Here is a 14,490-nt window from a genome sequence, read left to right as displayed (position 1 = left end):
ATCTACAACAATGGAACTAGGTAAATATTACACAACAACCTTTTTTCCTCTTTTTTTTATTTTTTATTCCAGCTTTTGTGACAGTATGACGGCGTACCTGAGAATAATAGACAGCGCTAAGACCCGCCTCCTGGCTTTGATTGGTTGTTTTTGACTGGCTGCACTGCGATAGTGGCACTGGTGGAGGAGCTCCATCTCTTCACAGATTATCCTTCTCATATTGTACTGTCAGGACATAGTGACAGTTTTAATATGTAAAAAAATAAATAAAAGAACAAAAGTTACATATCCCAGCTTTAATCAAAATTCACACAGCCCTACCAAAGCACAGAAAGTGAGTAAACCCACTCAAACAAAGCAATGAATTACTTCAGGAGAAAAAGCAGATTGAATATTTACATAATTTATCAAATGCATACCAAGACACAGATGAACTAAGTAAATATTGGATTGAATTAAAGAAAAAAATTGACAAGGAAATCATCTTTATCACAGTAAGCTGTTACGAGTAAATGACATATTGTTTTTAGACTGATCTCATAATGCTGACCTGGAGGACGGTGCAGCATAATCTATTTACAGTCAGGGTGATAATAAAACACCAGGAAAACTTTCTTTTTTTCTTGACAAATCAATCAACTGAATCAGCTGCAAATACACCCATCAGGCGTCATGTCTTGGTGCGTAAGGTCCCAAAACAGCCCTGATCCAGCAAGGCTTAGTATATCCAGCACAACCCACAGATGCTCCATTAGATGGATTTGCAGGAAATTGGAGGCAAGGTCAACACCTCAAAGCCATTGTTGTGCTTCTAAAACCACGCCTGGTCCATTTCTGCTTTACTACAGCAGGGTCCATTATCCAACCGGAAAGGGCCAGAATAATGCAAGGTAGGTGATAGGCGGTATGTGCAACATCCATATGGACCGATCCAAGTGGTAAAGAAAGAAAAGTTTGATTCCATCTTCTTATTGGTCTATGAAACGCAGGGTTTCCTCCACTGTATTATAAGCCTGGTGGGCTGCCAGGCTTTACTTGAGATGTAAAATCCACTGGGTTCCATCAGTAAAGGAAAATCCAGCGTGAAGGATAATGGTCAAATATTTTTGCTGGTACTAGTTAGTGCCATTGGGTCTGATGATTGAATTCCAAGATGGAGAAATAATGAGACATTAGGATGATGCTGAAACTGGTTCTCCACTGGAACTTGTGCTGTCAGCGGCTCATTCAGTCAAATTACATTAAAATCAATAAATCAGTAAAGTCAATTTGCAACAATCACTCTAAATGTCTTGGTCAACAAAGCATAAGCCTTGCCTGTTGCAGTTTGTTTAGGCAAAATACAATGAACATTTTCTTGTCTGCCTCTCACACAATGTAATAATTTACCAACCAGATCGAATATGTGCAGCTGTTCCCACTTTCTAAAACATCCCTCCTGGTGGCAATGTAAAACTGAAGCATTTTCTACAAGATGCACAAAATCAACCTGGAGCTCAGAGGAAGATGTCACCACTTTTAGGAATGTAAATTTCAGAAAATTCTCAATATAATTGAGGCTGTGGAGGAAGACTATTGATCTGAAGTGCTGAAAATCTCTGGAGAACTTCGGAGTTTTCCTTTGATAGATGATCGAAGTAGTCTTGGCTTGATACAAGTGGAAATAGATTTATTCATTTTTTACTGCCTTAAAGCAACAGTACATAACTTTTATAATAAATATGATTTTTATACAATTGTCAAAACTGTCACTATGTCGTGACAGTATGGTATGAAACAGATAAAGGCTCAAGGAGGAGGTGGAGATCTACTTTTTTTTTTCCGCATTTTGCCTGTTTTATACAACATGTTGTCATGGTAAGGAGCTGGTCTCATGTCTGAAAATAACGAACAGCCATCACATTTCCAAATCCCTACCTACAGTTATCCATTTTATCCTGTTTATAATATAACTTTGAGGACATAATGCTCAGCTGCTGTCCCACCCACTAACAGGGTGTCATAGACCTCACCTGGTGGTGGTCATGATGTGCTGAACGAATTTCTCATTCAGACATGAATGGCATAAAATAAAATCTTAAAATAATCTCAGCAACAGCCGCTAATTATTCTCCAAATGACTTTGATTTGTTCTGTTTGGGGAAATTTGGGACGTTGCTCTCCAACAGTGACATTGCTGTTTGTGCTGACTCTATCATCAGCATGTTGCTCTCTTTGCTGCCCAATTGCTGCAATTAATACCCTTTGTTTCTGGAGCTATTTGGGGGAACCTATTATCAGGGATGACTAATGCAGTCGTTTCCGCAGCCATGGTGTTCTGCATGACACACGAGTATCTGTGGCTAGGGGGTGGGGGGTAGTGCACAGAAGATGAACACAATACAAAACAGGAGTGAAAAAGCCAAGAACCACAGAGGAAGTGAGCTTGAAACAAGCAAGCTGTCATGTTTATGAAAAACTGAGTACAAGCAAGGTGAGGAGTGGCGTCCTTTTAAGGTCAAAGTACAAAACAACCCAGTTATTCCTGCTATATAAACCTAAAAAAGTTCATTAGGAGCACATGAATCATTGTCACACTTAGCTGTGCTAACTGATTTAATATAAGCATGGGCTGAAAATAAAATAGTACAGAACAAGGGCTTTTATAACCATCTGTGAGGAAATGTGGTACGTTTTAACGATTGCGCACTGAAAACTTACATAAAGCAAACTGATCACCAGATTAAAAGATGGCACAACTGCGAGTCAAAGCTTCTCCCATGAGGGACCCAGAAATGTTCCACTTCAGCAAATCTGGCTCCAAAGAGGATTTGCATTTTCTCTCTGTCAAGCATGTCTAACCAAGAGTTTTGCAAGCCAAATTGGCCGGCATCCTGTTGGCTCTCTGCACCCAACTATTAGAGGAAAAGAAATAATCAGGAAGTGGCTCCAAGTACTCCAAATGTTTCTAGAATCAATTGATCTTATAGTTAGATGCCATGCTGAGGGGATTCTAACACTCAAAACAAGTGAATGTTATAAAAACTGCTCCACGTGATTCAGTCTGACCTAACTAAATACACATTTGTTAAAAGGTGAAGGCTGGCTATTTTCCACTGGTGGTTCCACTGCTTGTTTTTGTCACCTGTCATGGCGGCTCTGTGTGTGACCTGGCTGCTACACTGACACAGGGTGCATCATGCTGCGGCAGAGAGGAAGAGGATGGTGGTATCCTTCTTCTTGGTTTCTTCTTGCTTGTTGCTCTATTGGTTGAGGTTTGTTGTTTACTGTAATTGTTAATATGTAGTTGTGCAGATGAGGATTTTTGTTTATGCCAAAAGCAACTCAAGCCCACTTGTTTCCTTTATTGTTTGTTACATTTTCCATTTATTTTGTTTCTATGTTACAGTTATCACTAAATATTATGTATGTGCACAACACTTTCAAAGTGTGTGTTTTGCCATTGATAGAGATGATTCAACTTGTTTTTCTGGGTGAAGGTCACAAACAAAATAAAACTAAATTCTAGACGTGTGATTCTCGCTTCAGGTGCAAGATGTCCTGGATTCAAATCCCGGACGAGCCCCCAACTGTTATGGGGGCTCGTCCACCCCCATAATAGTTGGGGTGGACTAATATGGAGACTCACCATTTATGAGAATTTTCTAAAGTATAAACAAATTTTGAGCAACCCAAGATTTAATCATAGTTTCTAATCATTGGATCTTTTGTACAGCTGTTTGAAATGAACTGATCCTGAAGATTCGGTTTCCTTCAAAGAGCCACAAATGACCATCGAGAGGCTGCTCCTTTTGTGTCCACCATTTAGGGAAAGAAATGTTGAGGTTGGATGCAAAACCATCTGTTTGGTAGGTTACACCAGGAGTCTACAGATTCTTGTTTCCTGCATCCTAAGCTAGTTTTTGGGACACAGCTTTTTATTCTCCATTATTCTTTAACCATTTTACGGTGTTGCTATTATTACACAAGGTCTGATGCTGTTTGTTGCTTTCAGTTCAACAAACAGCACTGACAGCATTACATGTCTGCTTATTCCCTTAAAAAAGCTCGGGACAAATGAGTGTCAGAAACAAAGAAGTATTAGGAGAATAAACATCCCTTTTTCCAAAATCCATTTTCAGTATGAATTGTCGTATTCTCCTCCTGAGACCAAACAAAAGCTTCCATCAATTTCAGATTTTACTCATCTCTGTGCCACACCCTAATGATTATTGATGTGTATTGTCACTGAATGAAATGTGCTTAGTGTGCTTGAAATCGAATTGGAAGGCGTACATTTCGCTTGCGGCTGCAGGGCAGATACAAGTAGTCATTAAACTCTTTTCATAAAAACATGCCCTTGCTTTTGTTGTAAATTCAGCATCTTTCTCCTGATGGAGAGCTTTACTAAGAAAAACTAGAATTGTGCAACTTGAGCCTTTGCTTTAGCATACAATCATTATCTCAAATATCAGACGCTGTGTTTAAAAAATAAATGTAAAGAATAGCGTTGAGTCAGATCCAGAGCTGACTGTTGCAAATATTAAGAACACAAAGAGTTTACAACATACTCACCGGTAATCGAGAAAGTGGAAACCACTCTCTCATACAGAATCTAAGACACGTCTTACATTCATCCCCATTTTCACTTTGAATAAAGTCACCGAAGACTGCATGAAAACCATAAATGAATCTCAATTTAGAAGCTTTTAGTGCAAATTGTTTTTCTGAATCCCATTTATTATTTATTTCCCCTCGACTCATCTTCAACAGGTTCTTTGTGCGTTCTTTGTCAGACCTAAGCAAAGGGGACGTTCATGACGGCATCTTTAAAACAACATAAACCTCAAAAAGTTCCTAATGAAGCTCTGCGAGTGCACGTCATCTGCACAAGGTTATGTTAGCTGTCACTGTCTTTCTTGTTTTTTCAAATTTGGAAAAATATTCCACTATTTTCCTCTATTTTCATCATTTATACCAAGAAAACACAATACTATATCTGCACACTGAAGTTGTTTTTTTTTTTAAATCAAGACAAGTTATAAAGCACAAATTTAGGAATTTAAGTTTATAGCACGAAAAGACAGTTCAAAGTGCTTTACACCATGAAAACATATTGTAGTCATCAAATATGAAACAAGCAATAAACATTACATTTTGTCAAATGCCATCAATCACATCAAATATGGTGATCAGTGTTCTATTTACTCCCTATCAGAGGCTTTTAGTCATGATTTAACAGTGGCTAACAGTGTTTCAACTGTTTTGCAGTTTTCTGGAATTTTGTTCCAGATTTGTGGTGGATAGAAGCTGAATGCTGCTTCTCCATGTTTGGTTCTGGTTCTGGAGATGCAGAGCAGATACATTTATAGAAAAAAAAAATGCCACCTGAGATTTTGTTCAAATTAAGTGACTGACAAGAGAAAAACATTTATTTAACACAATTCTATAAGGTTCCATACTGTTTCAAATCCCATAAGTTTATATTTAAACAAAAATACGTTTGTAAATAAAATTCAGTAACTTGAATTGCCAGTAACTTAAATTACTGGCAACTTAACCTAAGCTAAGATTTAGATTAGCGCTAGCTTAGCTGACCTAACCTAACCTGTTGCTATGTATAGCTAATCTTAGCTTAGGTTAGCGTTTTTAACTAGCCTTAGCCAGGCAACTTCTTAAAAAATAAATTAAAAATCAAAGATATATTTAAAGTAGACACGGTGAGAGAGACGGCCTTTTACTGTGGCTGAGTAGATGTGGCATACTCAAAAACAGGAGCGGCAAAGACCTTCAACTTCAATGCATTTCAAAATAAATTTTTGAGCATTTTGAATTGGTTCAGAATTCCCAGGAAATGCGATTCTCTATAGCAGTGTTTCCCAACCCTGGTCCTCAAGGCACACTGCCCTGCATGTTTTAGGTATTTCCTTGCTTCAGTGCAGCTGATTTCAATTGATGACTGATTAACAGGCGTTTGTTGAACTGCAATCAGTTGAATCAGGCACATTAAAGCAGGGAAACCTTTTATTTCCCACCTGCACCTCCAATGTGAAGGCATCAGGCCTTTAGTCACTTGATAGGCTAACTACAGTATCGCAGTCAGCATGCCTGATGACGTGCCAACAGACCCGACCCACATGCGTCATCGTCTTAATGGACTAGGGTGCATTTGCGCTGGTCTAGGAAGCATTGAGCCCGGTTTCTGTTGAAAGATGATTCTCACAGAGCAAAAGTGATGAATGCTGTCGGAGACGTCGAGGAGAACACTGTGCCGACGCTGTTGGAGGTGGCTGTGTTACGGCTTAAGTGGGTCAATGCAGAACTGCCTTTCCAGTTATTGTGTCTCTGTATGAGTGACACGGGCCTCATCTTATCTCCATGGATAATAATTCAGGTCGCATCAGCAGGGAACGGCTGAGCTTCCTCAAATACAGTCTCTTTTTCTGTCTTTAGACCTGGCCTCCATAGAAAAACCTCTGGGATTAGCAGAGTCGTGTAGAGGGTCGTAACCCCACACCCCAGAACCTCTATGACCTGAGGACAGCCAGTCTAGGAGAGAAATGCTATATCTCAATACAGTGAGCCTCCAACAGCAGGCTTTGATTGCTGTCCAAGGACAAATTACAAGAAATCAGCATTATCTTCTTGGGGTTTGCCTCATGACACCTTTGTCTCAATAGATTGTAAAAAATTACATTTCATTATTATTTTAAAAATGTCCTACTTTCACATTATATTATCACTGCAGCACTGACCTTTTACATTTTCCACAAATTTCACCCAAGGTTTAAATATCCCTTAAATTTTCATGAGCAGTATAGTTACATTTACAGCAGACTTAATGTTCGCTGTAAGCCAGTGGTCCCCAACCTTTTTATTACAGCGGACCGGCCAAAGCCTTCGTAAATTTCCGCGGACCGGGGGGGGGAGGGGGGGGGGGGTGCCGGGGTTTTGTGAGGGTCGTCGAACGGGGGTGCATGCGCTTGTGAGGATCGTCGAGCAGAAGTGCATGCGCTTTGTGAGGATCGTCGAGCGAAGTGCATGCGCTTTGTGAGGATCGTCGAACGGGGGGGGGGGGGGTGCATGCGCTTTGTGAGCTGGCGCAAGACTCAACCCTCGGCATCCGGTGTACGACTTTTCAAAATAAAAGCTCCTCCAGACTCAATACATAGAACGGACATATTTTATTAGTTCTTGCGCGGCCCGGTACCAATTGGTCCACGGACCGGTACCGGTCCGCGGCCCGGTGGTTGGGGACCACTGCTGTAAGCAGTTAAGCGCTACACTATAAACACTGATCAGGAACAAAAGGCCAAACCAATAAATGCATAAAGACCTTCTTCACTTTTCCCTACAAATTTATTCCATTTGTTTCGATCTCCAGTTTGCAATAAATAAACAATTAACATGATGAAATTGTGTTCATTCTGTTTTTCATGGCTATTTTTTTTTTATATTTCAAATCTTGGTCTTCTGAAGTGGAAACCTGATTCCAAAACAATGAAAAAGTGTCCAAACTAGGACCATTTTTCAACTGCTGTCAGGGGCCACACTTTGGACACCCCTGAACTAAGTTAATAAAAGGAACATGCATGTCGGTATTCCCCTGAAGGACAAAAGACATTTTGACGCAACAACCGAACTCCAAAGACCCACTTGGCAGTTTCACAAGAGTAAAGATGTAAATTCAATATTTTATGGCCGGCCTGCTGAATTTGTGGTTTGACATTTGACCAGAGTGTCGTTTCCAACTCTGGGTGAATGCTGGAAAAGTTTGTACCACTCACTCTTTTGACACTCTATGTGTGTTCTCCAAGTCCCCTATATAGCATTTAAGAGCTCTGTCAACCTGAACAGCACCACAGTCTTCAGCACCTCAAGATGTATTTTATCTGCTCCTGGCACCCTGTTGCAGTGAATCCTCCTTATTACCTGGGTGTGTTATGGACCGGGATGGACCCCTGAGATAGTGGTGAGTGAATGGAGGAGAAACTCAAAGGGATTGTTACAGTTTACTGATGTAAGAAAAGTGATGGTTTTTATTTACCAAGTACAGGAAAGTATTCTCTCTCTTTTTTTTTTTTTTTTTTTTAACTTGTTTGACAATAAACTTCCAATATTTTATTGAATAGAGAAAAGTAGGGCAACTTTTGTGTAACAGGAATTTTTACATTTTTGGTGAATAAAGAGTCTTGGCTAGTTTCCTCTTTAAAAGCAAAGGCAGAGTTTTCTAATTTTGGGAATTTATTATTTTTTATTATGGCCAAGAAAAAAATGACTCTGGCTCAGAAGCAAATGAGTCTGGATATGAGTTGGTTTCTCCTCAAACCCTATAAATACTGTATTTAGTTGAATTTATGAAAATGGTGAGCCAAAGTCTTTTTTATTTTTTTAAAAAGTAGCTAAATGTCTTCAGTCTTAGAGAGAAATAAAAATGCAAGCAAAAAGCATATAAAAGTATAAAAGACAAATACTTTGTGAGGAGGAAGAGAAATGTTATGGAAAGTTACGGCATGTTCACACAGTTAGTACTTTGGATAGTCTCGAGTAGATGTTTTAATTTCACAAGTGAGAAATCTAGACAGTGATGTGGACAGACAGCTGTCACAGTACATTTTAAAAACGAGTGAAATGGCACAGTTGGTAGTTCAAGCAGGAAATATTTCTGTCTCCTAACTGCTGAACAGACAGAAAGAATGATCAGGTGAAGGGATTATGAAATTAGGAAATATTTTGTGCACATGATTTGTATTTTAGGTTTATTGGTTAATTGGAAAGCTTCAGAGATCGCCTGATTTGAGGAAAACAAGACGATGAATAGATGTTTTTTTGTAACCATTTACAAAACAAGACTTAAATAGTTGTTTTGTTTGATTTCTTTTGGCTAGGTGCCACTTCCCTATCACTTTTTATTTTTAGGCACAACATTGTTTGGCCAATTCCAGATGGGCCTTTAAGTAAACAATACACAGTCAAACATACCAAACAAAAGGCAAATAAACATTACAAATTTGATGAATACCATTTGTGGTGTTCCACAAGGCTTTATTATCAGACCTCCTTCATTCTGTCTATATGCTCCTCCTAGATTATGCTGCCTTCTAGCATCTATTACCACACATATTCTGAAGACACACAACTTCATATTTCTTTTACCACATGACTCACTAAAAGCCCCACTGTGTATCTGTGATATCAGTTAGTAGGGGGGTCAGAATTGTAACCAGGGGTTTGGGTTTTATTAACCAAGTTAATAAAAGTCAGAAGCCAAAAACAAATGCATTTGACCGAACTCTGCCTTTGAGGACAAAGCTCCTCCTCAGAGTTGCAGTTTCTAAGCTTCCACCTCACAGAGCAGCTCTCCTCTACGGCTCCCCCGCTCAGCTCCTTCAGACTAGCCAGCAGTAATTGTTATAGGAGCTACTTCTTAGTGCAACACTGCTAAAAATGTTGTTAATGGGTTAATAGAGGAGCCATGTTGTGATGACTTGAAAAAGCAGAGTTTTTAAAGAGACAGAGGCCCAATTTCAAGAGAATAAATTGTGAAGTAAAATTTAGTCTAATTCATATTATATATATATATGTATATATATGTATATATATATATATATATATATATATATATATATATATATATATATACATATATATATACACATATATATATACATATATATATATATATATATACACATATATATATATATATAATTTTTATACCAACTAAAATTAACATAGTTACATGATTGTGCTATAAAATGGCAGTACTGCCCCTTTAAGGTAGACTGATTTACCAAGTAGTCAACTTGGTTACTTGTGAAAAAATAATAATTGCCCTGGATGTTATTTGGGGGTAAACGGGGTTGACCTTAAATGTGCGCCAGACTTTATGAGGGCCGGCTCACGCAATGCTGTCTTTGACCTTGTTGTTTTTCATCTAATTACTTCTAAATAATTGTAACAAATCTCCTCATACCTAAAGAGGCAGGCAATAACAGTACCAAGACAAGTTGAACTTGCTCTCTCAACAAAACTGATGCTTTAGGGGTAAAATGTGCCCTGCAAACTGACCCAGAGGACTACAACTCACCATGTGTCATTACTTGATGAGTTGAGGGTTGTAAAACATGCCCTACTGAGCTAAAAGCAACACATCAAATTGATCGCACATCTCATTTTATTCAGTCAATCATTTTCTTTACCCACTTCACAGCGTTAAGGGTCAGTGGAGCCTATCCCAGCTGTCACTGGTTGAGAGGCAGTGGGCACCATGGACGCATTGCCATAAAAATATCAAGACAGTCAGACATGGGAGAAACACGGCCGAGAACACACGCTTCTGTTTTCAATTTCATTTCACAGTTTATCAAATGTGGAATGTGAAAAAAAACGGAATAGAAGTCAATCAATTATTATAATTACGAGCACATTTCATGCAGTCAGGTGTAAGACAAAGGGCTTTACAGGACTTAAAACCTCTGTTTAAAGCAGGTTTCAAACAGACACACAACCCCTAAAGAAACAACAAAAAAGGATAAAATCCAACAAAGAAACGTAAAACAAAACAGTAGAATCATGTCAAAATGATGAATTAAAGTCAGAGAAATCATTCCAATGAGGAATGGAATGGTATATGTTAAAATCAAACTCTTTTGAATAATTATGTTAATGATTTTTTTTTCTACCCACCAACTTTTTAAATTGATCAATTAGTGCATATAAAACAAACACTGATCTACAGTTAGAAAAGAGCACAAAGGCAACAAAAATAACCCAAAACAAAAACAACAATCACCCCCAAAAAGTACAAATTAACCTGGATACATGTTTTCGAGCGAGTGGTGTCGTGTCACAAAAATAATTTCATTGTTCAACATATGTGGGCTTGAATACTTTTTTGCTTTCTTCTTGGCAGTGATTTATATTAATAAATTATTTTTTTATTTTTTTTCCTACTATTTCTTGTTTTAATTAACCCTCCTGTGCAGCAGCAAAAGACAGACAGACAGACAGCGGTTTTGGGACCGTCAGTTCTCAAAACAACACAATAAAAAAAACTAAAACTTTGCAAAAGCACAGACAGGGTCGGCGCCGCCCCGCCGGACTGCAAAAAGAGTAAAAAATTTATGGGTTCTACATAAATATCAATACGAAATCCTACTGGACTCTCAACTGGACAAATCATCCCGTCACTTTCTATTCTCATTTTTTATCCACTTCTCTTTGTTCCAGCTTCCATTCGCGTGACCCAAAGTTGGCTCACAAAAAGACTGCAGCCTCCTCAAAAGCCTTCGTCATCAAGTCTGTCTGGATGATCCATCTTCACATCCTGTCCATCCGTCCCTTCGACCCATTTCATCAATAAGCCTTTAAATTCATATCACTGCAGTCCCTGCTGGCGAAACTCAAGTTCAAGCGTAGATTGTACACAAAGAAAACACGAGTGTTTTTTGGTCTTCCACAACCTCTGAGTGGAAAAGTGCTACTGCAGAGAAACAAGAAGTATTTTTTATTTTTTCCAACCTTCAGATCACAGTACTGTGCTGAAAGTGTGTGTGCTTTCAGAACAAGCAACTAAAGTTAAGGAATGAACAGGGCCCGGTATATAACTCAGCAACATTTAGATGAGAAATATGCATAAAATGTGTGTCTGGAACTTCTTATAGATTTGCTGTGTTGCCTTCATGCAAATATTCTTTCAGCATCAGGAGTTACTGCATCACCAGATCCAAGGATTAGAGGCTCAACACTTGGCTCTATTACTCTGTAGTAATATATGCACTTTGAGTTTTATACAACAGAGAATTAGAGCCAAGAGTAAAGTTATAGTAAATCACATGAGGATAAAGCCGTAGCAATAGTCATAATATTTGGAGAATGAAGTCACTGTATTACGAGAACAAAGTCACAACACTATGAGAATAAAGCTGTAGAATTATGAGAACAGAAGGATGAGAAAAAATTACGATAAAGACAATAAAGTCAATATTTTGAGAATACTGACTTGTACGAGAATGAAGTACGATGCAAAAGTAAAATCAGTATCAAGAGAAGAAGGTCGTGATATTACATGAATAATACAGAAATAAGTCGAGAATAAATAACACGACTCTTCTGGTCGTATAGCTTTATTCTCGAATTGTTTCTAATTTATTTTCAGAACTTTATTCTTGTAATTCTATGAGTTTATTCTCTTTTTTTGTTTTGTTTTTCATTTTCTTAGCGTGGACCCAACACTCCGTCGTATGTTATCATGGTCACTGTAATTTACTTATTATTTTACATCCATATGGTTTGTGGTGTAAAAGGTGATGGGAACCTCGGCCTTTATTATTCTTTGTATTTCAGGTGGTTTCAGGTTTATGATTTTGATCATAAACAGATAAACAGATTTATAAACAGATTTAGACCTAAAATAATTTGTACATTTCTAAAAGACTTCAGTGTTGGAGGAACTTATAGGAAATTAAACACTTCTCTAAAAAAGTAGAAACAACATACAGCATTCACTTTGTATATAAACATATATCAAATTTTATTTTTTATTCTTTTGCATTTTGTCCAGGGTGATGAACTCTAAGTCTTTGCTGCTGTACGTCTCCTTGACAATCATGCTAATCCATAAATCCTCAAGCAGATTCATGTTTACATGCCAGGCCGCTCCAAAACATCCCTATTATTCATCAGTCAGAGGAAACATGTTGGCAAAGTTATCTATAAATCATTTTCCACTCTGATGGGAACATTAGGGGAGAAGATTCTAAAATAGCATACGTCTGCTTGAGGAGGCGGAAAATAAAAAAGAAACACTTCTTTAGCAGCAGAGAGTGCAGTGCCGTTGTTTATCCTGTCCGTCCCCTGAAGAAATCAGACATCTCCCACACTGGGAAATACATTCAGTCGGTGAGATTGTTGGATCATGACAGTTTCTCCTGTGGGGAGGAAGGGCAGCAGACCCGATTCACACTGAGTCTTTGTTTTGAATAAGCATGAAGGAAGAGAATTTCATGCGCAGCAGGCGGAGGATTACCAAGGAAGGTGAGTATTCAGTGAAAACCACACGACAACGCTCACCTCTGTCACGCCACGTTATGGCGGATGAAGACACAGAGAGAAGGTTATTGTTGTGATAACCTACAGGAGGAGTTAAGTAAAGGGTTACTGATGTTAAACTTTAAAAAGTGATGCATTTTCAAGTATTTATTAAAATAAATGACATTTTCATTCTATGCTCTGTTCATGTGAGAGTAGAGCTCCTCTCTCATGTATATTGGTGTCTAAAAACGTATCTTCATGGTCTCCATTTAAGGAAATTAATCACATTTTGTAGAACATCATGTCCCTTCATGTCTTTGATTTAAGTGTCTTGACTTTGATACAATGAAAGTTGCAAAATTTACAACTGGATTTATTTTTCAGGTACAGAAGTAATTCAATTGAAATCTTAACACAGGTCTGTTTTAAACAAGATTAGATCTAATAAAGATATTCTGAGCCTTGTTAAATGATTATAGGGTAATAAGAAATAAAAAAGTGCTTGTGGTATATTAGCATTTACTAAGTAATAAGTAGTGAGTTGTAACTTCATAATTAGGTTTCTAGGCACCAGAGGCGGATCAACACATACAGTAAAGCTTCACACATACATAAACTAACCACTTGTTTTTACTGAAGCATCTTACAGTCTTCAAATTAAATATTAATTCACCAAAAATATATATAATGGCAAGTATAATCTTAGGTCCTTAAAAACTTAGGGGCTTACGTCAAATACCATGTACGTTCCCCTCCGTGGCCACGTCTCCATGGAAACGTTTATAAGGCAACCAGCAGCTCGGCTAAGTGGAGCTACCGAGCTAGCAACTTTCTCCAGGTAATGTGTTAACACACAAAGTTAAAGTCCAATTAAGCTTCCAATAAATTAAACTGAAGGTGACAGACCTTCACGGTTAAATACGTCCATTAATCGCTTGACGACAACGCCTCATTCGCGTACAATTTGTAAGAGCATTAGCATATCTCTCGAGCTAGTTTTGCATACAAAGAAGACAAGTACATTTTATTAAAAAATAGAATGTAGAAAATGTTTGGGGCTTGTCGTTTTAACCTCCAAACAATTTTGTTTGAGTTTTCACCGACAGTTATATCAATAATTAAAGCTGCAAGCAGCCTCGTGCGGCCCTCGCAGCAAGCGCTGCTCCGGCTCGCCGGCCACCGCGGAGTTACAGCAGCCGCGGAAGCTCTCGCACCGTTTCCAGAACCGGCGCCCGCCGCAGCGGGGAGCCGTCTAACCTTTCCCGCCCGATCGCCCGCCACACGACACACGCGAATGCGTTCGGCAGCGCTTCCCGACGACTCACAAAAAATCTGGCGCAGATCGGTCCATTTACGGCGGAGATATAGCGGATGGATTGACCTAGGGGGCGCAGTGGAGTCAAATTACATTTCAAAACATTTGAGCTCTTTAAAGGTTACCACAGGTCTTACATTTCAAGTTTGGTTCCAATCGGA

The 14,490-nt window shown here is 38.6% G+C and overlaps 1 long non-coding RNA gene across 1 annotated transcript; it reads right to left on the bottom strand.

Annotated features, from left to right (window-relative positions):
- Positions 1 to 12,532: 12,532 nt before the first annotated feature.
- LOC122819917 lies at positions 12,533 to 13,785 on the bottom strand. The gene is made up of 3 exons (XR_006368684.1): positions 13,745 to 13,785; positions 13,010 to 13,113; positions 12,533 to 12,911 (listed from the first exon to the last, which is right to left on the bottom strand). It is a non-coding gene; the product is annotated as an uncharacterized LOC122819917 (long non-coding RNA).
- Positions 13,786 to 14,490: the final 705 nt, after the last annotated feature.

Source organism: Gambusia affinis, linkage group LG02, assembly GCF_019740435.1.
Source record: "Gambusia affinis linkage group LG02, SWU_Gaff_1.0, whole genome shotgun sequence".
NCBI classification, from domain to species: Eukaryota; Metazoa; Chordata; class Actinopteri; order Cyprinodontiformes; family Poeciliidae; genus Gambusia; species Gambusia affinis.
This window is presented reverse-complemented; position numbering and strand designations above follow the sequence as displayed.